We start from the raw sequence: 23,250 nt of genomic DNA, 5'->3' as shown, positions 1-23,250 counted from the left end.
CAAAGTGAATGGACTAGACATTTTTGATGTATTTATTGCCTATATATATTATATATAGTTATTGTACTTATTGTATAAAGTTTTTCTTAAATTAATTATAGCCTTTTTTGTTTTAGACAAAAGGGGCAATATAATGATACTTTATGTTTTTTTTTTAAAGTAATTTTATTAAATTATAAAAGTTTCCATTTATGCCCCTCTTCCCAACACCCTCCCACTCCCCCCCTCCCTCTCCTCCTCCCTCTTTGTCCCTAAAGGCAGTCAGGGTTTCCTGCCCTGTGGGAAGTTCAAGTTCCTCCCCCCTCCCTCCAGGTCCAGGAAGGTGAGTATCCAAGCAGACTGGATCCCCAAAATCCAGTATATGCAGAGGAAACATGTCCCAGTGTCATTGTCAATGGCTTTTCAGAAAGACTCCGGGCCAGCCACATTCAGAGAATCCGGCCACATTCAGAGAAACTGGTTGGATCACGTCCTCGTTCAGTCGCAGTCCAGCTGGCCTTGGTAAACTCTCATTAGATCCGTCCCCTTGTATCAGTGGGTGATAGCATCCCTCGCAGACATTATTTCCTTTTTCATTTTCTTCCTCCTTCTGCTCCTCATTTGGACGTTGGGAGGCTGAGTCTGGTTCTCCAATGTGGGTCTCCGTCTGTATCGCCATCCATCACCAGATGAAGGATCTATGGTGATAAGCAAAATATTCATCAGTATGGTTATGGGCCAAGGCCAGTTCAGGCACCCTCTCCTCTGTCCAGAGAACAATCTGGGGATCTCTCCTTGGACCTGGGATCCCATATATAATCAAGTCTCCTGTAAACCCTAAAATGACTCCCTTAGTTGAAATATATTCTTCCCTGATCCCATATTCAACCTTCCTTCCTCTCCCCCATCCCGGTCAACCGAGCTTTCTCCATTCCTCCCCTACTCCCTCCTCCCTAACCCTCTCCCCTTCCAACACCCCTCCCACCCGATACTTTATGTTTTAATAAAAAAAGTTTGCCATTGGTCAGAGTGTCAAACCAAGCCACTAGAGACCAGGCAGTGGTGTCACACACCTTTAATACCAGTACTAGGGACCCACACATCTTTAATCCCAGCACTAAAGGGAAATATAAGACAGGAGAAGACAAAGGCTAAGGGCTCAGTCAGAGGCTGCCCAGCCTTTGTAGAGGTAAGATTTCTGTAGTGACTTGGTTCTTTTGTTTTTCTGATCTTTAGCTTGAACCCAAATACCTGTCTCTGGGTTTTTACTTTTCTTGCTACAGGTTGAAACTGGGGACTGTAACAAAGAGTCTTGCTGACTCTTTCAACAGTAAAGTCCATTTGGAATTGTTTTGATTTAGTTCAAGGGAACCGAATTCCCAAAGTATGGGATTGGGAAGTAGCATACCATATACCCTACCCTAAAGTTCATTTTGTCCAACAGGAAAAACAATATGTAATAAAAGAAATAATCTGTATATCTGTGTGGTCTAAATAATATGTATGTAATAATAATATGTAATAACAGTATGCAGCTATTCAAGAATGTAAATGCATTTTGAAGGTTTCTTTTTTTGAGGAAATTCAAGACAGGGTTTTCTGTGTAGCCTTGGCTGTCCTGGAACTCACTCTGTAGTAGATTAGGCTGGCTCAGAACTCTCACAGATTTACCTGCCTCTACCTCCCAAGTGCTGTGATTAAAGGTGTGTGCCACCACTGCCCATCCTTCTCCTAGTATGTTAAGAAGTGAATGACTCTTCCTCCCCATCCTTCCCTTCTCACTTCTCTCTACCCATCTCCCCTTGGGAGCAGGGAAGTATAGATCTTAATTAAGGGGGTCATTTTAGGGTTGGCAAGAGACTGAACTCTAGAAGGGTTCCTGGGTGTCCAAGGAGATGTCCCCAGCTTGTTCCTTGAAGAGTTGAGGAGAGGGCACCTGAACTGACCCTATTCTATAGCCACACTGATCAATATCTTGTATATCACCATAGAACCCTCATCTGGCAATAGATGGAGATAGAGACAGAAACCTACATTGGAACACTGGACTGAGCTCCCAAGGTCCTTATGAGGAGCAGAAGGAGAGAGAACATGAGCAAGGAATTCAGGACCGTGAGGGGTGTGCCCACCCACTGTGATGGTGGGGATGATCTAATGGGAACTCACCAAGGTCACCTGGACTGGGACTGATGGAGCATGTGACCAAACCGGACTCTTTGAACATGGCTGACAAGGAGGGCTGACTGAGAAGTCAAGGACAATGGCACTGGGTTTTGATTCTACTGCATGTACTGGCTTTGTGAGAACCTAGTCTGTTTGGAGGCTCACCTTCCTAGAACTGGATGGAGGGGGGAGGACCTTGGACTTCCCACGGGGCAGGGAACCCTGACTGCTCTTTGGACTGGAGAGGGAGAGGGAATGGAGGGAGGGGGGAGGGAAACGGGAGGAGGTGAAAATTTTTAATAATAATAATAATATCTGAAAAAAGAAGTGAATGGCTGACTGCCTGTCAATTAAAAACAACAGGTTTAATGAACACTGTGATAAAATATCAATACACTTTGCTTTTGAAAATTATTTCTCATTAAGTCTTGGATGTTTCTGGGTTGAGTTTTTGTTATTGTTGTTAAGCTTTGTTTTTGGAGGAAGGAACCAGCCTATCTTTAAGTGAGAAGTCTGGGAAGGGTGGAAGGACAAGCCTTGTTTCCTGGGCAGTCTTCTGGAAAGTACATTCTCTAAAGTGTGTAAGTGACCCTGCCTGTAGGCACTTGCTCCCACGGAGCCCAGAGGGGATGGGTTTGGAGTTCTTCAGGAAAAAATTTTGAATTGCATTTTTTTATCATACAAAGTATGTGTCATCTCATGAAAAAGGTTTTTTTTTTTTCAGTAGAACTTATTTACCTTTGTCCCCTTACCATACGTTGTGATAGGGAGTTCCTCCACTGTTTGACGTAAAGAAATGCAACAGAAACTGTGAGACTGTGTCTGGAATTCTCTGGAATGTCCCAGCTGTTTTCCGGAACAAGACTGCTTCCAGTTTGGTTTTGGCTTACAGATGGTGGCTTCCCTTCAGCTGATTATCAATATAACAAGTACAACGAGATGCATAACTCACATCTACCTTAACTGCTGGGGAAACCTGGGTGTGTTCGCTCACTTAATAGAAGCAAATAGTCTTGGTCAGCACTACTGAGACTGAGCAGACTGCTCTAATACATGACCAGCCTTTGACAGAAGCGCTGGTGTGATCATTAGCAGGCAAGGAGACTGGAGCTTGGAATTTACGCAGTTGTCCCAGGAGACTCGGGTGTTTGTTCTTCCATCACAATGCAGAAGATCACATTGCTCAACGGTGACAAATGCTTGGGACATTTGCGGAAGCAACATGGAAACGCTCCGTGCACTAAATATTCCGAGAAGGGAGTCTCCCCTTTCGGGGCACGCCTCATTATATTTTTCATTGTCTGCCGGTACCATGTACGTGCTCTCTCCATGTCTGTGATGCTCTGAACTCTCACCCAGCCATGCTCCTCCAGGGAAGGAAGCCTGCTCACTCCACTGCCAGGAAGACTCTTGTTTTTTTCATGCCCAGATCAACTTTGTCTTTTTTCTCCTTCTCCTCTCCTCCCTCTTCTTCCTTTTCCTTCTCTTTTCTTTTTTCTTTTTCTGTAGATTTAATTGTTTTATTTGTGTGTATAAGTGTTTTGCTTCATACATGCAAGTCTGGTTCACACGGAGGCCAGAAGAAGACATTAGATCTTCTGAAACTGGAGTTAGCGGTGGTTGTGAGCTGTCATGTGTGTGCTGAGAACAGAACCCAGGTCCTCTGAAAAGAACAAAACAAAACAGCAAGTGTTCAGTCACAGAACCATCTTTCCAGCCACCTGCTTTTGTTTTTTGAGATAGGGTTTCAGTATGTAACTCAGGCTGCTGGGAACTCATGATCTTTCTGCCTTAGGTTTCTGAGTGTCAGAATTATGGGTACACAGCCATCCTTGGTTTAGTTTGTGCCTTTAAGACAGTATTTTTCTCAAATCCCCAGTGTCCTGTCAGTCCCCTTCTGTTCCACACTCTTATCCAATTACTGGGCAATTATTCACTTCAGGTCACCATGTCACCCACCTCGCCTTGGGCTCCACTTCACTTGACACAGAGGCATTGGTAACTTTATGTGTCCGTATGTCCTACAATTGAAAGAGAAAGTGTAAGAAATCCAGGAGCTGGAGAAATGAGAAGGGATTTTGCTGTTCTGTGAAGTCACAGATATTACCTAGAACACCGGCTCTGTTGTCCAGAAAGGCCCATCAGTTTCTCACAAGAGGGTCCATGATACAGAAACAGAGGTATATTGAAATGGATGAAGGTTGGGAAGGTCCAAAGCTTAGGTCATTTGGGGGTACCCTTATTTAAAGGGGAACACAATTACAAATATGAAATCATATAAATAAACCCTTATTCCAAACAAAAAACCGGAAGGAGTTGCAAAGTAATGAGATCTGAGAAATACCGCAATTGTCCTGAGGCCAGGGGACAGTCCCTCACTTTAGTACACTGCACACATGACCCTTTCTCTTCTAACCTTCTTTGGGGAATATTTTATCTTCTTAAGACAATGATTTTCTTAATTGTGAAAAAATAATATTTTTCATAGAGAAATAATACTGTCAATGTTATATAAATTGTTGAATTACTATCAAATTTTGGAAGACATTATCAAATTTCTTTCATGAATGAAATATATGGTCTGAGGAATTTTGTAAAAAACTAGCCCTTCGTGTTATGATACAGTATAGGTCATAAAACTAGGTAGATGTAAAATGAATCCTTTGTAATTCTTTTTCATTTTACCTTTTTCATTATGATGAGCAAAGCCAGGGATCTCCCACGTGCCAGTCAAACACTCTACCACCCAACTATATCCTAAGTCCTATAACCTGCCACCCTTCCCAAAACATACAAAAGATTTTGCGTGAATTTTCTGATATAATTTTCCCTCAAGCAGATCTGTTCCATTCTTTCCTTGAAAATGCCTAATTATAGCCAGGTGGTAGTGGCACACACTTTTAATCCCAGGAAGAAGGCAGAGGCAAGGGGATCTCTGGGTTGGAGGTCAGACTGGTCTACAGGCTACACAGAGAAACCCTGTCTTGAAAAAACAAAAAACAGCAACAAAACAAAGCAAAGAAAATGCCTAATTGTCAGGAGGGTCAGAGAGTGAGTATGTAAGACGGTCTACATATTTCACAACAGAAAAGCTGTGTGTGGATTTCCAAATACTGTTTTCCACAATATACCATTTAGTGGAGGAGAGAGGGGGAGGGTCAAGCAGACAGGAGTCCTGTGTGTTGAATACACGTTTGCAGCTTTTCTTAGGAAAGGTTAGAGGACAGGAAAGAATGCCAGCCTGTAGAGAGGCTGTTTGCATCAGTAAGAAAGAGGAGCTCATAGCTTCAGGGGGTGTTCGTCCCCATCATTCCCAGCACAAGGAAACGCCCCCTTCAGAACTCATCCTGCGTCTCTCAATCTGAAGCAGAGACAAGTCTATGTTTTATGTGGTCCATTTTGTGCCACCTTGCATTCTAAAGACGCTCTTCATCTTCGTAAAGTACTTTCTCATCCATCAGCTCACTGGATTATCACTGCTGGTCAGTTATGCCAATAAACAATTGTTTATACCTTGTAATAAAGAGGCGAGACTTTTAGGGTCCCAGAAGATTCTGCACTTGATCTTAGTCAAAAGGCTGAGAAGTGTTTGAATGCTCGGTTCTGAGCTCTGCTTAGGAAGCTGGAGGAGCCTCCAGTTGAGGCTTGCTGGAGTCGTGCATCACTGGGGGCAGGCTTGGAGGAGTCGTGCATCACTGGGAGCAGGCTTGGAGGAGTCGTGCATCACTGGGGGCAGGCTTGGAGGTGTTACAGGCCCATTCTCCTTCCTGCTCTCAGTCTGCTTCCTGTGCATAGGTTCAGTGTGGTCGGCCAGTTTTCTGCTCCTGCCACCGCGGTCTTCCCTTCCACGTGTACTTGTTCCGTCCCTCTGGAACTAGAAGTCAGAACAACCCTTTCTCCCATAAGATGCGTTCATCAGGATATTTTTCCTATCCCATAAACAAAAGAAATTAATACATGTTTCTAATATGTGAAGTCTGTGGGACATGTTGAAACCACGCTAACTGGATTCTGCCTATTTGGTTAACAAGGAATTGGAGGAAGATAAATCTAACTTGAGTTTTGCCATGTCAACTGATTGAGCCTGGCTTCTGGACTTGAACCTGAGTCTCTGAGTTTTCCATACTTTACTGGTTTTGTAATCTAGCCCCCAAGAGAAGGCATGCATTAAAGTAGGTAGAAGTGTTGATTTTAGAGCCAGGGTCACTGAGTCTGAATCTTAGCTCTAACTTTATTATTTGTATTCATTTGGGCAAAATATTAAAATCTCAATGTTCTCTGTTTCTGTACAAGAAAGCAAGTCTGCGATAGAATTAAGCAGGTTGGGCAGCAGCCTTGGTGCTGTTTTACAATAACAAAGCAAAGCATCTTTTGTCAACAGTAGAGAGGACAGAGCTCTGTGATCATTTTCCACAGTGTGGTGCTGTTCATTCTTCTGCCTACCAAACGCTTTGGTCCTTCCGGTCCATGGTAATCCTGCCTCTGGTGTCTGTAATGTTCACTGTTCTGCCATGGCCACAGTCCAGCGAGATGCAGGCTGTAGGTACCTCAGTGCGCCAGTCCCTAGGTATGAGGGAACATGGGGCATTTCTTTTGTTTTCTGTTGCCTCTTGGATGGGCTACCATTTGATTCTAAGTGGTTGTAAAATTTGGAGCAGTTTTGATGCAAATCTGTAATATGCTCCTTTCTTTTTCTTTTTAAAAAAATCTCCATCACCCCAGAGGAAAACAAACAAACAAACAAATAATTTTTTTTTTCTGAGACAGGTTTCTCTGTAGAGCCCTGGCTGTCCTAGAACTCACTCTGTAGACCAGACTGGCCTCATACTCTGCCTCTGCCTCCCGAGCCCTGGGAGAAAGGCGTGTGCCACCATGCCCAACTCAGAAAGGTTCTGTGATCAATTCTTTTTTTCTCTCCCATTTGGAAAGGCAGGGCAGATACTCACTTAGAGATCAGAGCTTCTGGCTTTCCCAGCGCTATGATGTGAGTTTAAAATGCCTCCCTATAGACTCATCTGTTGAGATACTTGGTCCCTGGCTGCTGATGCTGTTTGGGGACCTTTCTCACGGTGAGGTTCCACAGGAGAAAGGGGGTCACTGGGAACCCTTGAAGGTGGTATGTGTCACCTCCCTTTCGGGTTTAGTTCTCCCTCTTTCTGATACGATAGGATGTGAATAAAGCCATGGCGAGAACTGCCCATGCTCTGCGATCAGGAGGCCCTCTGCCCCATCCTGTAATAGTTTAACTATAGCTCCTGAATTGTGAGCAGGAATGAGCCTGGCTTTTCTTAAGTTGCTTCACTCAGTAACAAGAAGAGCTAACTAGCACAGTGTCCGCCATCTCAGCTGCTTTACCACTTCTGGGTGATGTTTTCCTCTGCTGGCTTATTCTACCACAGCACACAAGGGCTCCTAGTTTACTCATGGGAAAAGTGGAAATCATCTCTTGCTCTCTTGTCATTTGCAATGTGGTGGTAGTGAGAGGGCCTCCTTGTCTCCTTAGACTTTTCTTTTTGGAAATTATAATCAAAGGACAATGGGGAGTCATTTATAGCTGCTGCTAAGTGTCATTTAGTATACCACCCTGTAGATGGAAAATATCTATGCACATATATTATAAATTCATATGTATTACTTAATAGGATATAAGTATGAGGCTTTAAAATGCACAGTCTTTGATTTGGTTCTTCCATTTCAAGGAAGTTTTTATGTCCAAGGAAATATTTAATCAAGTTTATCAAGGTGGATAAACAAGGATGTTTATAAAACTGGAGCTGTTTGCAGCAAGAAGATTGGAAGCAGTTACTCTGTGCATTGATAGCGGATGGACTAGTAAATCACGATTCTTACAAAATGCTCCTCAGCTTGTGATGGACAACATCTCAAGTCCATGACAAGTGGAGCATATTGTAAATAAGGCAGCCACTTAATCAACTTAGACTCTGCAACATCATGAGTTAGAAACTTAACATGCATTAGAGTATCTGTTATCCATTCAGAGGTGAAGCTCATGGTTAGTGTCCAGCATCATGGCAAACTGCCAGACCAGAGACTAGGCAGAGTGTGCAGTTGGCAAAGTGCTTGCTCTGAGCACTAGAATTTGAGTTTCATCACCAAAGCCATGGGCATAAGAGCACACACTTGCAATTCCAGCCCTGGGGAGACTGAGGAAGCAGGTCACAGGGGCTCCCTGACCAGCCAGCCTAGCCTAGTTGGGGGATGCCACAGAAGTTAGGGAACCTGTTTCAACAAAAGAGGGATGCTGCCTGAAGAACTGAGGAATCACATTCAAGGTTGTCTATGCATGCATGCATGTATGCATGTATGTATATATGTATGCATGTATGTATATATGTATGCATGCACCTGCAGACACACAACATGCACACATACACATACACAGTAACAAACCAGTTATCGCTTGTCTGGAAAAGGTTCAAAATTCAAAATACAGTTTCTACTGAAAACATTTGCTTTTACACCATTGTTAAAGAAAAGCTCATAAGTCTGTCCTTAAAACCATAATATGGAATATAATTGTTAGCTTATGACAATTTATATTCCATATATTATTTAAATATACAATTACATTCTTTAAATATACATGATAAATCAATTACTTTTCCTAAGGGGTAAAGGATTTTAGTATAATTTGTTTTTTAAATTACATGTATTCATCTGCACATGAATTTTTATGTGCTTGGGAAAAGTTGGACAACATAAATAACAGAATATGAACAGTAGTTATTTCGGGCTGCAGGATTATAGATGACTTTGCTCTTCAGTTCATTTGGCTTTCCAAGTCCTTCTCACTAACAGTGTCTTTGCTGGATGATGAAAGTGACTGTGGCATGGTCTTGTGTAAGTTCTTCTTCCACCAGGAAAGTTTGTGCAGCTGAGCGTAAGGCAGCGATACATCACGTGTCCGATGAAAAGAAGACAAAAAAGATGGATTCTCACAAAACAGCATCAACAGGGAACAGAAAATGCTTTAGGTCCATTGTTCGGCTGATTTATCAAAATACATCAAAATACATTACTGGAAGCGTACTTCCGATGATTTAGGTAGTGGCCCTTCCATTCTTCCATTGCCTTCTAAGAAGGGCTTTAAAAATTATGTGTGCCTGCTTGTGGATAAGGGCATGTGAGTCATAGGCCTGTGGAGGTCAGAGGCATTGCATCTATTGGGGCCGGAGCTACAAGCAGTTGTGAGCCACCGGGAGTGGGTGCTGGGAGCTGAACTCAGGTTCTTTGGTACAATGGTGAGCACTCTCTACTGAGCCCGCCCCATTTCCTTCTCTCTTGATTCTTGCTGCGAAGAGGCACTGTGATTTTCCATCTTCTCTGTGTTCAGGTTGTACACAGAAGCTAAGACCAGAGAAGAAAGTCAAGAACTAACATATGTACTTGGTCTATATCTAATTTGGAAAATACTCTATAGAAACTGCAGTAGTGCCCAAGATTTGACGACACTGAATCTGCTCCTCTGGATTGTGTGAATTTTTGTACATTCTTTTCTGCCAGTTCAGATCTCATTTCAAATAACTTTAGTAGCAAGAGTGCTCAGTAGTTAGGCTGACTCTTCCGTGTCATTTCTATGTGAGAGAAGAAAATGCGGCTTCAGGAAAGTCAGGTAAACAGAAGAATGACTTCTGCCGTTGACTGCTGCATGAGATGGTGAGGATGATGTACCCGATAGAGTGGTACTAAGTTCTAGGCAGCGGTAGGCAGTGCTGCATTGTTAAAGCAAACAGCATTTCCGCCTGTGATCCCTTACAAGAAACTCGACTAAACAGCGTTGTTTTACTCGGGTCTCTGACCTTTCTGATAAGTAGATAGTATTAATTTCACAATGTGGGTTGGGGATTGGGAATTCAGGCAGGTCATGTGAAAGACACAGTAACTGTTAATAGGCGACAGAGGTAGAGCAGAAACCAAGGCTGTTTTCCTCTATTATCCGTTCCTTCTGGCTTTCACACAATTTATTCCCTCAAATTTCTTGTCATTGCAGGGGAATTGCTTTCCTGACCAATAAAATGGGGAGTTCAGGCTATTTAAATAACCACTAAATTTAATGGTACCCTTCGACATTCTACAGGAAATAGCCAAGGGAAGGTGATTGGTAAAGAAGATTTGGTTGGGCTCACAATGCTGGTCCAATAGCATGTCAAGCTCTGATGCTGCCCCTGGCTCTGCCCCGTCTTGGTAGTACTGGGCATTCTGCACTCATGCAGTCTTGTCCCCTGTAAAGTCAACAGGACTTAATTCTGATCACTCCTTAAAGTCCCACCTCTAAATACTGTATGGGGATTAAGAATTGACACCTTCCAACACCATGCATAGAACACATTGGAGATCAAACTCTGGCATGACTCAGAAGACAGAACACGTACACAAACCACAAACACTGCACATTGTGCGTTAATCAGCACCGTTTGTGCAAATGTCTGAGAAGACGGTGTACCCACTTGGAGGGCACTTTTTATGTCTTTGTAGCTGCAGTTTTGGAGTTTGATTTGATCCTAATAAGGACATTTCCTCATAGCTGGGGCACCATAAATGGCACGAGTTATTATCTTTCAACAAGTTGCTCCCTGCAGTCAGCTGGCAGCGTCCCAGTCAGTCTGACAACCTGAACTGAAGCCAGCTTCCCCGGGAGATCTGCACTGGCCTCTTCATAGCCTGGTTTGCCTGGTTTATTGGTGGGGAGTTATTATTCCAACTGAACCAAAGTCAGGACAGTGAGCCAAAAATACATTTAGTGCTCAATTTTGGTTTGTATTACTCTAATTATGATTCTGAATCTACAGGTCCTCAATCAGAAACTAGGGATTTAGGCATAAAGAGTGCCGTAGCTTAATGAGTGGAATGGGAGAAAACCAAGTAAGAAAACCAGGGTGTGGCTCAGATTTGCCTCAAGAACAATTCTGGCTTCTGGCAGCTATAACTCAGGTGCACATTGATTTTTAACACAGTTATAAAAGAGCTGGTATTGTTTGAAAGGTTTGAGGAATTCAGTGACAGTGACAGAGACAACTCTGTCAGATTCGTACCTTGAACACGGAAGCCTCCATGACGACTGTGAGTGGCGGCTAACATGTGTCTTGCACACTGAAGGGTCCATGACTGTTGTGAGTGGTGGCTAACAGGTGTCTTGCACACTGAAGACTCCATGATTACTGTGAGTGGCAGCCAACGTGTGCCTTACACACTGAAAGGCTCCATGATTGCTGTTAGTATGTGGTTAATGTGTGTCTTGCACACTGAAGGCTCCATGATTGCTGTGGGCGGTGGCTTGCAATGGAAGTGAAGGATTTTCTTGCTTTTCTAGAATGCAAGATATTTGGGGCCAATGTAGTACAGATTCTTAAGCAAAATATTTCCAGTAGGAAACTATCGGTCAAAACTACAGCTTAGAAAACAATCTAGACAGTCTAAATGGTGTTCCACGGGGTGGATGTGTGAAAATGTGCTCCACTGCTAGCAGTGCGTGCAGATTTGCAGCCTTGCCAAGCAAAATCTGTTCACCCTTTACTGGAAGAGGACCCTTTCCTGCTCAGCTAGGTGATTGTCCACGTGGTGAGCACTGCTTTTGGAGACTGAAGCATTAGGATACCAATCTCAGGCACTGACCACATGATAAAGGATGTAACAAGCGGCCCTATCTCTTAGATGCGTGAAGACCACATGCACAGTCAGTGTGTGAAGGTCACATGCATACTCAGTGCGTGAGGGTCACATGCACACCCAGTGTGTGAAGGTCATGTGCATGAAGGTCACATGCATGCTCAGTATGTGGAGGTCACATAAACACTCATGGGCGTGTAGGTCACGTGCACACTCAGTGTGTGAAAGTCACATGCATACTCAGCAGAGTGTACATGACCTAGGACTCCAGCGTCACTTTGGAGGTGTAGAATCTCCCTGTGTGTTTTACTCTGGACTTGAACTCCTCTCTCTACTTCCCAGTCAAAGCTTCTTTCTATTTAAAAGTGATCCTTAGCTCCTGTCTGGAAAGATATAATTGTTCATATAGATAATAATTAATAAATATTAATAATTAATGTTAATGATTGTCAATGATTATCCAAACCTTTTAGAAGATACATTTTGCATGAATTAGTTTCCATTTCAAAAAAGATGGAAATTTCATTTTCATCTTACTAACATGTTCTATGCTGTTCAACTAAAAATTGCCTCTATTTATTGATGTGTTTTACTAATTAAATTTATTTTAACTTAAACAAAGCAGTAGAATTTTACAAATAGATGGAGTAACATGTGATACTTCAGTATATGTAAACTTTGTGTAATGTTTAGAGTTCAACATAATCATTTTCTTAGAAAAACACTTTTTAAATAAGAGTTTTCACAATCCTTCTAGCAGATTTGAAATACAGAGTTCTTTCTTGTTCTGTTCAATTGCCCCACTGTGCAACGAAAAGCAAACCAGAACTTCTTACTTGTCTCTGACTGCAGCTTGCCTTCTTTCTCCCTACTGTCGATTTGTCCGGCCTCCAGTAACCACCGTTCTACTCTCAGCTCTGTGAACTGAAGGTCTTTGGATCTGACACACAAGCGAGGTCACATGATGACGCTTTTCTCTGCCTGGTTTACTTCACCTAACACGCGGCTCCAGTTCCACCTACATTGTCACAGCCTTCTTTGTGGCAGAACGTTGTGTGTAGAAGTGTAATTCCTTCTTAACACATTCATTAGCTTTTTAATTTAATTAACTGTTTTATTGATTTTTAAGCATACAGAACATTGGAATTTTTATGGAATTTGCATATTGTGACAGTAGACTGTATTCCACTTAATTGTCTTTCCCCATTATCCTCCCCCTCTGGCTCCTTCTCCTGGATATTCATCTTCTAAAAAAATAACATTGGTATGCCAAAGAGATGTCCATACTCTCTCATTTATTAAAGTACACTTCACAATAGACCAGGAATGGAGAAAACCTAAGGATCCCTCTGGGGATGGGTGGTCTCAGCAGAGGAAGATATCTTATGGCTGGAGAGAGGGTCGTGGAATACGTGTGAAATGAAAGCAGAAGGGGGTCTTATTCGGCAGAGGAAGGGAACAAGTGGGAGAGCAGCAGAGAGATGCTTTTGGGGAAGTATGGCTGATTATCTCACTGTTCAAAGTCCTCCAGGAACAAAGAAAATCAGTAAATAATAAATATCCCCAACTACACTTCCACATTTATTTTTGGCATTTTCCACTGGCAAGAATCAGCAGCTGAGGAGTTGGTGAGATGACGGAGCGGATGGAAACACTTGGCCACCAAACCTGGTGACCTGAGTTCAGTCTCTACAGTCTGCAAGGTGGAAGGCGAGTGTCAACCCCACAAGCTGTCCTCTGAGCTTCACACATGCTGTCGCCGGCACACTCCCCCCCCCCCCCAAAGGATAAATAAAGAATTCCGAGTTGGGCATGGTGCTAAACCCTTACAGTTGCCAGCCGGGGTTGGCTGAATGTGGGGTTGGGGCAGCCGGGCGAGACTGTGTCAGGAAAAAAAAGTTTAAGACATGACAGTGTTTGCCCATTGTGAACCCAAACCATAAACTTTACTGCTATATTTTAGAATTCTTGAATTCTGTTGAACAAACATTAATTCTGTGCCTACTATATGCTAGGTTCTGGACTCCGAATACTGAACTAAGTTTGGAAGGCAGATATGTAAAGACATAAGTAATATTCTATGAACAGTGCCTTTGTACCTGGACTCTTTATGGCATGTCCATGAGCAGATGTCGATATTGTCTCCAAGACCTTACGGAATTGCAGCTTTGCCCTCTCTGATTCCTCTTTTCCAGTCTTCGAAACCGGTAGCGCAGATGCTGTGAACGCTGCTGATACTGGGACAGGGGAGCCAAGCCGTGCAACTCGTTTATCTTCAGGTCCTTTCTTATCACACACTTTGGCCTGCTAACTGAGAGGCGCTGGGAAGATGTTTCTGTTGTTTCTGGAATCTTCTTTATTTGTGTCTATGATCCTTTATCCAGAAGTGCCGTTGGTTGCCAAAATAAAGGACTGCAAACTTTAAGAAAACAAATCTATTCTCTTAAAGTTGTTTGAGGTTACAAATAATTTCACTCACAACTCACAGAGCAAAAGTCAAGACATGGCCAGGAAGCACTGCTTTCCTTCTGTGGGCTCTGGTAAGATGCGCTGCTATTTCCCCACCTTTGCCTGCTGTCCTGGCTCCTGGTTCTCTCCACCCTCTTAAATGTCCCAATCAAGTCCTTCTAACATTGGCTCCCTCTGACAACCTCTTCTGTGACTTCGCCAGCTCATGTGGGTGCCATCTCTTGATTTTAAGGTTTGAGGACTAATAACTTTAATTTCATCTGCAAACTTAATCTCCCCTTCCTATGTAATGAGGAATGCTCACAGCTTCTGGAGATGAGGATGTGGGTTTCTTTGGGGAGACTGTCCCTTGGTCCATCAAAGCCATGGCATCTTCTCAGCTCATGTTCTAACTGTAGGGCACTCTTTGCTTTCCTTCACATTTCTAATACAGTCTCAATACACTGCCTTTTTTTTTGCTATGTTTATGTGTGTATGTGTGCATGTTTGTGTATGTGTGAGTGTGTACATACACGCATGTATATTCTGGCTCTTGTACTCAGGTCCTTGTGTAAACATTAAAGCAGTCAAGCATTTTGATTACTGATCTCTCCTCAGCCTTCTTCCATAATTTGTCACTGATGCCACTTTTCCCAAGTTGAGTGAGAAGGCCACGTGAGAACACTAACGTGTTTGCCGAGCACCGTGTGAGGGCACTAACGTGTTCGCGGAGCGCTGCATGAGAACACTAACATGTTTGCCGAGCACCGCGTGAGGGCACTAACGTGTTTGCCAGCACCATGTGATAGCATTGATGTGTTTGCCGAGCACCATGTAAGAGCACTAACGTGTTTGCCGAGTGTGGATCAGAGTAATGGGGGAAGGAGTCTCACTGCTCTAGGGAGATGGTGCCATGGGTGTGATCATACGTCGGTCACTACAATCACAGGCATTAAACTCTTTCATCTCTACTTCTCCAGGATTATAGATCTTTTCTGTTTTCTTGGAATTTTTTTCAGAAATTTTACTCTCTAGAATTTCTTCTCTTTGTCATTTCCAGCTCTAAGTGGATAAGAATGGATCTAAGCTGTCAATTCTGACTTTCACATAAAAATGGACTGGGGAAGAGATCAGAGTAAGTCTTCTTGGAGCCAAGAGTCTCAGGACAAGTGTGTTACCTCTGTCCTGTCCTGAGCGCTAGGCTCTGTTCAGCAGACACTTTACACACATGGCCTCCATTAACTCATAGTTAATATGATCAATATTGGATGATATCATGCCTTTTGACGGTTGCTAAAGAAAAATACTGGATTTTTTCCCCAGCCTATTTTGTATCCATTATGATGTGAAAATGATTTATCCTGCTTTATACTGTGTTTTTAGTTTTTCTATAAACAACTTCTTTGGATTTGGTCCCATGGTTTAAGAATCCCATGGGTAGATCATTTTCAGTCACAGCGTTTCATTTTCAAAGTTACATAGTCCTGGGACATTAGCTTGTTCTCTAGGGATGAGGTTTCCACAGAAATTGCATTTTTGTTTATTTGTTTTTTGTTTTTATATGAAAAATTCCCTAGTCAGTTTATGATAATGCCTCATAATGTCCCATAATACACTATTTGGTAACAGTGTGTTTAAACAGTCTGATGCTCTCCCAAGTGGCTCTAGGAAAATATACACAAAGTGGTCTTTCTCCATCTCCAGTGCACTTCAGAACCCCTCAAAATGACATCATCTCTGCCACACACGCCTCATGCCAGGGGGACTGAAGTGCCTCTGTTACATCAGATTTGTAAGCAAAATTTGTAAGCAAACCACCTTACCTTTCACCTAGCTTTTTGTTTGGTTCCACAATCTGAACACTGTCCAGCTCTCCTTAGAGAGTAAGCGCTTTGTGCTGACAGGACACCCCATGTGCTAACTCGCAGCTCGGGCCCCTGATAGAGGTCTGCTGGGGAAAGCAGCTGAGTCTCGGCGGTCTTATCAACAGACTTCAGTGATGAGTGTGGCACTTCAGCGACACTAAGCCAGGGGACCAGGCTGTTCAGATGTACCATTCATCACCTCCCTTTGCATTCCTGCCTCTAATCTGTACATATATGGTCTTGGGAAGAAGAAGGAAGTCGAGCTGCCTGGGGCACCGCAGGCGGTTACTCGCCACATCTAGGGGTGCTGGACTGTTTGTGTGCTGTTTCCACTGTGCCGTGTTGCTCCACAGCAGTGGGTAGACGTGATGAAGAAAGTCACCTACCTTAGGGTCTGGTTTTTTTCAGAGGAAAGCGTTGTTGGAGCAAATGCAACCTGTGCCGAAGGATTTGACCATGGTGTCTATGAGTACCTGCCAGTTCAGGTGCTGCACACAATATCAGATCACTAGACTAGAGGCTGAAGTCTAACTCAGTGTGATTCAGTTCTAAGTCCTTAAACGTGGATCTGTGAAGGTTGCGTGCAAACATGAGTTGGTGCTGCCTTGAGGTGCAGCAGCCTGATTCCTCCTAGTGGCTGTCAGAAGACCTTCTGGGTCATCCGTACCAAATATAGGGCTCATGGCTTATGACGGCACCGCCAAAGACCACATTATTTAAAATAATTAACATTATAATAAAATATTCAGTGTTATCAAATGTAGTAGTAACAGGACATGGAAATTAACCCTGAGAACTAGGAGACTGTCTTAGTTAAGATTCCTGTTGCTGCAATGAAACACCATGACTGAAAAGCAAGTTGGGAGGAAAGGGTTATGATGCTTCTGTATCATAGTCCATCACTGAAGGAAGTCAGGACAGGAACTCAGACGGGGCAAGAGTCTGGAGGCAGAGGTTGATGCCAAGGCCATGAAGGGGTACTGTTTACTGCCTTGCTCCTTATGACTTGCTCAGCCTACTTTCTTATAGAACACAGAAGGACCAACCTAGGATGGGCCCACCCACAATGGCTGGCCTCTCCCACACAAATCATTAATTAAGAAAATTCTCCACATCCAGATCTTGCGGAGGCATTTTCTCAGCTGAAGTTCCCTCCTTTCAGATGACTCTACCTGTGTCGAGCTGACATAAAATTACCTAGCTCACTATTTGTGGGTTGTCCTGGAGATGAACCAAATGTTAATTAAAATGTATCATAGTGTATTCAATATTTAATTTTAAGTGTTAGCACTAGAGCAAATTTAAGTTTTTCTTTTTTTGTTTCCCCCACCCCATTTCAGTATATTCCACAGTCTTGGTATACTGTTACACACCAGAGCCATTTCTCATAAAGAGAATAAATGTGTTTAAAGCAGATATTCCAAGTCTGGATTGTCCAATTCTAAACTAAACTGAACTGTATTGGACTGTACTGGACAGGTGTGTAGCTGTCTGAACATCTGTTTGCATTTGACTTCTTTACGGCATCTTCAACACGAGCAGGAGTTCCAGGAGCATCTCCAGGGTGTGGAAACACCTAAAAGAAGCGTTAACTTCTGCAGTTTTGAACATCATATGGAGCCTCTCTCATATGCACAGTTCCTACTCTTTTATGGGAAACAGATTAATTCATTTAATTAGAATTTTTTCAGTGGAGAAATTAAAAACTATTTGGTGAGCAATTTAAACATGTGTTGTGAGTCACATTCAAGCTGTATGCATGCCCAGCTAATTCTTCTGCAGAGTTCTTCATCATATTTAAACATTATTTGAAACACATGATTCCAGAAATTTGGTCATTTTCGTGCAGACCTCTTTGTGAGCAGGCTGTTTCTCTGCTCTGTGAGGGAGTCCCAGCTCGCGTTCACTTCACTGTAACTCAGTACTGCCTGTGCATGCAGTTGTTGCCTTCTCTGCCTCTGTCTAGAAGGGACAGTTGTAGAGAGCTGCTCAGTTGTCTGCAGTGTGAGTGGGGACATGCCATTGAGGGACAGAGTCCACGCTGCAGAGTCACCACCAAAGCATCTCTTGGTGCTTTCCCCGGAGACACAAAACTTCAAGAGGGAAGGTTTTTGAAATCCATGCCTTGTTGTATCTATGCAGCAGTGGGTAGTGACAGAGAATGTGGGAATGGCTACACTAATTGAATAACAAAAATCTCTTAGAGCAGTATGGGCAAGATGATGTAAAAAAAAAAAACAAAGTAGGACGAGATTAATTTGTCTTTATCTCTGTTTCATGACAATTTGTGTCCCGTAGATATCCTCTAGACCTGGCTTTTCCCTGTGCAAACCCAAAATTGGCCTAAAACTAGAAGTAGTCAGGTGACACAGGCCCCAGAAGAACCATGGGATCTGGCCGTGACTGCAGAAGCTTCGGAGTGAGGAGGTGCAGGGGGGCTTGTCCCTCGCTTCTTGGATTGCTGTGTTGGTGTCTGCTCTTGCAAAGTAGTTAGCTAGTTGATGTTTTTAATAGTTTCCAAACTAAACAAACGCTCATCACTGATTCAGGATCTTTTAAGTCGGAGGGACACGGAGCCACTTGTTCAAATGGGTGAGACTCGTCACACTTTATTTTGACACACCTACTGAGGTTTGAGCACGAATTTTAAAGGCTTGCTTGGTCTACAGGATTGCAGTCCACTTTGTCCGCATGCTTTGTTGTGGGGGTGTGGTTTGATAGTAGGGTGTTATTATGTTCCTTGGTGATTTCAGCACGGGATGAAATCACAGCCACCAACCGTGAGTAGGAGTCTTGTTTTAGAAAAAGAGAGAACTGGCTGGGGATGCAGCTCAGGGAGGGGATGTGTGTAGCATGTTCAGGCCACAAGTGTAAAGAAAAATAGGTGTACAAAGTAAATTTGTAAAGGCTTATTTGTTTAACTTTTTAGTTATGTGGGGGGGGGGTGTACACACGAGTACAGGTGTTTAAGGAGGCCGGAGGCATCAGATTCCCAGAAGCTGGAGCCACCTGACAAGGACGCAGGGACTCGAACTCAGGAAGAACACTGCATTCTCTTAACCACTGAGCCATCTCTATAGTCCACAAAATAATTTCTAAAGACAGGAGCAAGGCATAAAAATAATCTCTGATGTATAAGCAGAAAATGTGTGTTCTTCCCCACCATCATTCTGGACAGAGAAGTGGGGGACAATACACAGGAGTCTACGCTTTTTGCTCTCCCATCAGCAAGAGGCTGACATGGCATGTTAGATCAGTCACCTGAGGCTAACCTGGGAATCATCAAAAGTCTCTCAGGTGTTCCTGCAGTGTTACTTTGACTGTATTTAAAGGAATTGGTGACTGTCTGGTGGGCCAGCTTCACCAGGCCTTCTAGAGTAAGCCTAAGAGATTTTAGTGTGACTTTTTCTTCTTTGTGAATAAACTACTGGTAACTGTCGATGTCCGCCAAGGGGTTATTGCCTTGGTGCGCCTGAGTGAGCTAGGGAGAAGGTTCACATGAACAGCTATGCTTGAGTGTTTGGAGGAAAGCAAAGCATGGTGTTGTTGTCTATCCTGGGGTGACAGGGTAAGAGTGGGAACCCAGGGCTATGGATTGAGTCATCCCAGCATCCCTGCCATGTGAGTCACCTAGGGCGTCCTTGTGCCCATGGAAAACTCGCCACTGCTATTTCCTTGCTGGAATGTGTGTGCTCCCCTGGGCTTCAGGAACTTTCAGCATTCTTAAAACCCAAGGCCAATAATGTGCAACAGCCTTTTAATGAAGAGATGAATTTGTAGCTCACCGGAAGGTGTCAGCTCTCTTCTAACAATCATGACGCCTTGTTGGTATGATAAAATTCTTGCCTGTCTTTAGAGGTGGCATCTAGACCCAGAGTTCTGATAACAGACTCCCAGACTATAAAAATAAATGCCCCCTCAATGTGCCTCCATACTCAAATGCTCCCCAGTGCTATTCGCTAGCTCCAGGCCCTTCCATTCTCAGAAGAATTAATTGCACTTAACTCTGTGGGTAATGAAAACATGTATTTTCATAAGTTATATTGGCTAACAAAAATGTCAAGATATGGATACATACATGTAAGGAATACATATAAGGAATGCTTATATATAATATCTTAAAATTGCAGGCTGTGGTGGTGCATACTTTTAAGACCAGCACTCGGGAGGCAGAGGCAGGTAGATCTTTGTGAATTCGAGGACCGCTTGGTCTATAGACTGAGTTCCAGAACAGGCTCCAAACTTAAAAAGAGAAACCCTGTCTCAGAAAAAAATTCTTTAAATTGATTGAGACTTGTTTTCTGAAAGCAGAACTTTCCATACCCAGTAGGACTGCGTCATTATTTTAGTTGAGTTTTACTGAAGGCTATTTTGAGTGTGATCATCTTCTCCTAACGCATTTTCCCAGGCTGCTTTTCGTTTCTCATTTTTTATTTGAAAGCCTATATTTTATTCCAAATCTTGGTCACATCTCAAGTCTTTCTCCTTTCAAGATAACCTTCTGACTATGAGTATTTTCATAGTTTTCTTTGCCAGCTGTGAGCTCTTTGGTCAGAACACAGACAAGCATTGCCTTGATTTGGTGCCGTCAATGTATCTTGTTAATAGGCACCCCCACAGCAATGTCTCCCTCAGTGCCAGTCTGGGGCAGATTGACAAGAAAGTGCTCATGAAATACTATTTGCTAAGAATTACCATGGTGAATGGATGGATAGTTGAATAAACTATCCATCCCTGTTTTGGTAAAAAACAAAACAAAACAAAAATATAAAACTATTTTATTAGTTTTGATTAAACTTTGTGAACTCTATCTGGGATGTTATGGAATTATTCACAAGTTAATGATATGGAGTTATAGTTTTGCAAGCTAGAAACAGTACATAATTTTGAGGTAACTTGGGTGAACAGAGAGAGGGAGGTGTTGGCTCTGCCGTGGCAAGCTGAAACCAGGAGCCAGAAGCCAGCAGTAGCCTCTATGCGGTGAGTGCTTTGGGGACACGGCTTTCCTTCTGCACAGCACTCAGGCCTCTGCAGCTGCTGTCTCCTGACTAACCTCCCTTTCACTGCTTGATTGCTGTGCAGTTTCCAGTTTATTATCTGATGCTCCAGGCCGACGTCCAGAAAGGCAAAGTACTAATGGATCGGGTAAGCTTTCCTCCTAGATTGAGAAGTCTGTGATTTTCTCCAGGGAAAGAGATGGGCCTTATAATTGGCCACCATGGACTTGGCTAATGTGAGTATTTGGTGAGGATGTTTTCTTCTTAGCTTTACAAGTTTGCAAGGTTGAGAACCAGACTCTAGACTGCACTACTTAGGAGCTCCTCATGAAAGACTACACAGCTTCTGTACAATATATCTTAGTATCAAAAGAACTAAACACACACAGCAAAGTCTTATAGAAATACCTGAGAATCATATTTTAAGCCCACAGGACACAGTAGCACAGGATTAATGCAGACTCCATCATGTAATTCACAAGGTGTACCATGGGATACACTATCAAGATTGAGGGTGGGCCACATGAGTAGGATACTGAAGGCCCTGAATACCCTTTGGGGCTTCCTTTTATGGAGTTCAAGAGATGGCAGATTTTGGTTACTGAGGGCCATAATGAGGGTGGCTCTCTGTTTTGACTGATAGATTGGGTCACATAATCACTTTTCTACAGTCTATATCTCTCCCCATCATACATCTGACATCAATCATATGCATTTCCAATTATAAACAGGCACAAGATGATAAATAGGAGAATGTCTCTGAAAGTTTCCTTGAGAACAGAGTTTTGCTTTACTGTACACACACCATAAACCAGTTCAGGTTTAGAACCTCTTACCCACCCTCCCCTGACCTGCAGGATGTATTGAGAATAACTTGGAATAGACTCTGTCCAAGTTTAGGCATCATCAAAAGGAGAAGAAACTTATCCCGTGTTTAGATATGGGTGTGACTGTAACTTCATGTGGGTGGAGTCCTAGGTTGCTTACTGATTTGCTTGGAGCATTGTTCAGAAATGGATATGTGTGCACGATATGTGTGCACAGATGTGCACGTGAAGGAGCTAGGCTGCCAAGTGCATTATTGAAACAGAAGCATGCATTGCCACGCCCAGCAGAGTCCCAGGCCACTGGCCTGTTCCCTATGCTCACCTGTCTCAGGAGGAATTACAGAGATGTAGATCTGAAGCTGAAAAAAAGGGGAGCTGAGTTCGAGGAGGTTTTGCCTATAGTGTGCTCGTTACCATGTCTTTAACTTTCTGTTCCTGCAGAAGTGACCGAATCTGTTTGTTCAGAGTAAAAGCAGCTGCTTGGTTTGAAGAGTCTGAGGAAGTCAGAAAAGGAGACACGGAAGATTTCCTCCCAGAATGTTGAGAACTATGGGCCTAAGTAAAATTGTGGCGCCCACCTCAAGTCTTTCCAGAAGCTCCATGTGGAGGGAACATTGAGAAGTGTTCTAGAGATGCACATGCTGGGACATCTTCTCAGTGTTTGGGGGACATAATTCAGTTTGGGGGGTAGAACATAAAGACACTGACTCTCTCTACAAGTTTTAAGAAGAAGACAATAAGCACAGTGACAAGTGGCTAGTACGTTCTGAGCATTGGAGCTCCTTATCTGGAGCCTATTGAATAGCCCTGTTCATTTAAGGCGGCTAAGCACAGTTGTTCAGACTGCACAGCAACCCTGGCAAGCCCGAGAACTTGAGCCCAAGTGATCTCAAAGGTCAGCCTCTTAGCCACTTCCTTCCATTGATTTTTGAGTAAAGTTTATCACACATTAGGGTGCTAGAGAAGGTGGGAGTCAGTCTTCATCATTTCTCAGGGAGCAACACCAAAGCATTGCCCTTAGATGGGTTGTGAATAAACTGGTGATCCAGGAGTGCAGAGAGCCCACTCTGTGGATGGTTGGGATTAACCATCCACACATTCTTTCTTCACATTTCTGTAGGCAGACTTTGCTTTCCTACCTGCCAGTTGTCAAATAACCATCAGGGAGACTTAATATTAATTATAAATGCTCAGCCAATGGCTCAGGCTGGTTACTGGCTAACTCTTACATTTTAAATTAACCCATATTTCTTACATACCCTCTGCCACATGGCTGTACCTTCTTTCAACATGGCACATTCATCTTATTTCTCTCTGCATCTCTTAAGACTCCTGAGACTCTGC

General features: G+C 43.2%; 1 long non-coding RNA gene across 1 annotated transcript; it reads right to left on the bottom strand.

Moving 5' to 3' along the window:
• Positions 1 to 318: 318 nt before the first annotated feature.
• LOC146890324 (uncharacterized) lies at positions 319 to 14,328 on the bottom strand. The gene is made up of 4 exons (XR_015735963.1): positions 13,869 to 14,328; positions 4,102 to 4,163; positions 2,881 to 3,805; positions 319 to 677 (listed from the first exon to the last, which is right to left on the bottom strand). It is a non-coding gene; the product is annotated as an uncharacterized LOC146890324 (long non-coding RNA).
• Between the last annotated feature and the right edge of the window lie 8,922 nt (positions 14,329 to 23,250).

Source organism: Myodes glareolus, chromosome 22 (assembly GCF_982192425.1).
Source record: "Myodes glareolus chromosome 22, mMyoGla1.1, whole genome shotgun sequence".
NCBI lineage: Eukaryota > Metazoa > Chordata > Mammalia > Rodentia > Cricetidae > Myodes > Myodes glareolus.
This window is presented reverse-complemented; position numbering and strand designations above follow the sequence as displayed.